Source organism: Dama dama, chromosome 11 (assembly GCF_033118175.1).
Source record: "Dama dama isolate Ldn47 chromosome 11, ASM3311817v1, whole genome shotgun sequence".
Lineage (NCBI taxonomy): Eukaryota > Metazoa > Chordata > Mammalia > Artiodactyla > Cervidae > Dama > Dama dama.
This window is the reverse complement of record NC_083691.1, coordinates 21,827,237-21,831,433: the sequence shown is the minus strand read 5'-3', so window position 1 is coordinate 21,831,433 and position 4,197 is coordinate 21,827,237. Positions and strand designations below refer to the sequence as shown.

Genomic DNA, 4,197 nt, shown 5'->3' with positions numbered 1-4,197 from the left:
ACAAAATCTTATATTCTTCTTCTTAAGAATTATCTTAGCAATTCTTGTAATTTTTTTCCTTCTGTGTTGTGTAGATACCTGGAATTCTCTGTGATTTTTCCCCTTAGAATTGTAATTTACTATTTAGGATAGACTGATTTGCATGTTTTCAAATGACATATATAATTGACCTATCTATGATATGTTAACATGTAACTGAGTAGATCAAAATAAAATGTTTGAAGATTATTCTGATTTATTTAGGTCTCATGAATGTTTCTGTTTTAGCCTTTGTCTACTTGTTTTATATTCTTACAAAATATCCTAATTAAAGAAATGGATTCAGAGTGTTCTACAAAGAATGTCCACTGAAGTTGCAAATGTATCTTAAATTTGTCTGCCTGTCTAGATCACTGATGTTACCTCCTTGGTCTAATCTACCCGTCCTTCCACAGCTGCCTCCCTCAAGTTTCCACATAGCAACTCAAGTATTTTACTACACAAAGTCTGTTCACAGCTCTGTTCCTCTCTCTCCTCCAACTCTGAATGCTCCAGAAGTTTTCCACTGACGCATGAGTAGTGTACGAAATTAGCGAACTTATTGTGATTAGATTTCAGCTTGAATGTCTTCCTTCCAGATAAGGTTGCTCTAGTAACTCAGCCTAAAGTATGTAACTTTATGGTTGCATGGCATCACCAACTCAATGGAACTGAGTTTGAGTAAGCTCTGGGAGTTGGTGATGGACAGGGAAGCCTGGCATGCTGCAGTCCATGAGGTCTCAGAGTGGTAGAGGACTGAAGGACTGAACTGAAAGTATGTAACTATTCTCTCCCTACCAAGTGGCTCTGTTTTGATTCTTGGCATAATATTTATAGAGAATTTTCTATTATACTTGTTTATTTATTTCTTCTTCTCCACAGTGTGTAAGATCCTTGAACACAGGTGTTATTTTTCTGTCACTACTGAATCATCATTAGTAATAGCAGAATGCACTTGGCAGTTTTGTTCTTGATATATTTTAGTCACTGTTCTAAATGACAAATGTTTATATATACACATTTATATGCATATATAGTTGTATATATTTATGATGTATAAGTAATATCACTTCAAACATATATTTGCATATACATTTAATATTCAAATATATTTGAAGTGTTTTTAAACACTAACGTGATATAAACACTAACATGTGCTCACTAATTTATTTCTAATAACACTATGAGCACGTATTATAATTGCTATCAGTATTTTAAGGTTGAAAAACTGTATGGAGAAAATAAGTGAATTCCTCAAGATCATAAAATCCAGTAAATTGCTGAGAAGAATTTGATGCCAATCAGCCTGGCTCCAGAGTCTTTACTCTTAATCCCTAAGTTAGTACATCTAGAACTGTGTCTGAACCAGAATAGGTTTTTAATTAATATTTGTTTACTTAGTGAAAATGTTGAACTGACTCCCTGGAAGAGGTGATTGTGTTTTGAGAAAGCATATTATAGAGTTAGCTTACTAGATTAAATATTTTATAGATAGAAATTTACTTGTGAACTATTTTGAGAGTAGCAATCTGCAGATTAGAACTTTATTATTTACTAATGAATGCTAATTTATTAATTTAAATCATTCTTACTGTAAATGTATGAAATTATATCCTGAGCATATGGGAGATAAATTTTCTCATCAGAGCACAAATTAATAATCGCATCGGTGAGCTTTAACAAAGCACATCAGTATTCATTAAAAAAAAAATCATAGCATCCAATATACATGTGATTTCCTAATACATACCTAATATTTTATAAAGTAGCTTGAAAAATGTCTATAGCAATGCAAGCTTCTTCATTTAGCACGGCCTGAATAGTTTTGGGGTTTCCCTAGTGGCTCAGTGGTAAAGTATCCACCTGCTGATGCAGGAGATGGATGTTCAATACTTTGGTCAGGAACATCCTCTGGAGAAGGAAATCGCAACCCACTCCAGTATTCCTGCCTGGGAAATCTCATAGACAGAGGAGCCTGGGTGGCATGGAGTTGCAAGAGTTGGACACAACTTAGCAACTAAACAACAACAAAAAATAATTTTTAGCATATTTAAAGTGCCCAACTCTTGGGGAAATACAAAAACCTGTCACAGCCTTGACTCTGGGAAGCCTAGAGCCTGACCATGGTTTATAGGACTTCCTATGACAAGGAGATTAACTTCATATTAAGTTTCATTCTTTCCCCCATATTTTGGATACTGTTAATTGAAACGGGATTTAGAAAATATAATTGCCTTCTGTGAATGACAGCTATTCATAGATGAAAGCAATGTTAGCAACTGGAGAACAATAAATCTGCTTTTGTTATGGAAACCCCTGTTGGCTCAGATGGTAAAGAATCTGCCTGCAATGCAGGAAATGTAAGTTCAAACCCTGGAGAAGGAAATGGCAACCCATTCCAGTATTTTTGCCTGGGAAATCCCATGGACAGAGGAGCCTGGTGGGATACAGACCATAGGGTCACAAAGAGTTGGACACAACTGAGTGACTAACACTTTCACTTCACGCCCTTAGTCAATATCACTAATGTTAGTATGAATACATATATATATATATATAATTATCAAGGAAGATATTTTGTTAGCTATCTATCTAGGCAGTTAGTTTTATTTGTATTATTACCTATGAATCATAAAAGGAGATGCTTTTATAACTGTATTGACAGTGGTGGAGAATGCAGCACTAAATTTCAGGTTTTGTACATACAGCCTACAGCATGTTAGCATTTTCAATCTTATCAATGACTCCATTGTATTATCCCCATTCACTAGTATATAATTGGGATTCAATGAGACTAAACAATTTTGTGCAAGTTCACATACCTAGTCATTGGCAAAGATAGGAGCCAATGCTCAATCTCTTTCACATGTCAAATGTGAATGAAGGTCACCATTACCTTCATTGTCTGCTGCACTAGACACTAATGAATATGAAAAGTGCTTGTTTTCCTACCTTTGAGATTTTATAGACACTATTATTGCTGTCTTGAATACAGTCTTCCCCTTTTCTTTGTCTTGCAAAGTTCTCTGTGTAATTCAGAACCTACCTAAGATAATAAAAGAGCAGTTTAAGACTGCTTGCAACTTGCCTGCAAATAACATTCTCTCCCTTCTTTATACTTTGTACAAATTTTATTATCACATCTTCCCTGGTGGTTCAGACGGTAAAGAAGCCTCCTGCAGTGCAGGCGACCTGACTTCCATCTCTGGGTTGGGAAGAAGCTCTGGAGAAAGGACCAGCTACCCACTCCAGTATTCTGGCCTGGAGAATCCCCATGGACAGAGGAGCCTGTCAGGCTACGGACCATGGGGTCGCAGAGTTGGACATGACTGAGCGACTAAGTCCAGCACAGCGTGATTGCCCTGACTTGTTTGTAAAACTGCTCACTTCTAAACCATGAGACCTAGAAGACCAAAGGCTGAGTCACAAAGGTGGCATAAAACTTAAATATTTGTCAAGGTAGAACATAATTGGAATGAGAAGTTGACCTTCAGATTCTATTCTTGTTTGTTACCTGTGACCAGAATAAAGTCTGTCTGTCAACAGGGTAATAAAACCCATCTGTCTCTAACTCCTTCCTATGAATTAACCAAAGAGGAATGAACTTGTGATCATCGAAGAACTTTGAAACAGAGGGTATAAGCTTTGCACAGTGACAGTATCGTAGCCAATGAGGTTTATCTGAGGCGTGATTATTGCTAATTGAAACAGAGGGTGTAATATCTTTGTTTTAACATAATTTTTTTTCAGTTTTAGAAAAAAAAATTCTACACATAATTTTATAAGATACCAGTTACTGAGAATGATAGTTTATTGTTAAAGATCTTTGTAAAATTTCAAGATAATAAGGTTATGAGAAATATCTATGAACATAAAGGAAAGGTCTAATAGTATTCCCTGAAATATTCCTTCCTTTGTTAATGTGTTGGAAATTTCTCTCAAGATTCAACTCAGTCAACATTTATAATACCTTGCTGTATATCCAAGCATGACACAACTTTAACATATACGTTTCAGTATGTTTGTTTGAGATCTTCTTCACTAACTGTTACCTCTGTGAGGAATTCTTTGTATCTTCTATATAATCATTTCGCCAGCACCTAGCATAGAAGTTGGCAAAGGGTAAACATTCACCAAGCACATGATTTGAAATTACATATATATGACATGATTGGTTTG

At 35.5% G+C, this 4,197-nt stretch overlaps 1 pseudogene; it reads left to right on the top strand.

Moving 5' to 3' along the window:
* The first annotated feature begins 3,659 nt into the window (after positions 1 to 3,659).
* On the top strand, positions 3,660 to 3,780 carry LOC133065761 (U4 spliceosomal RNA; annotated as a pseudogene).
* Positions 3,781 to 4,197: the final 417 nt, after the last annotated feature.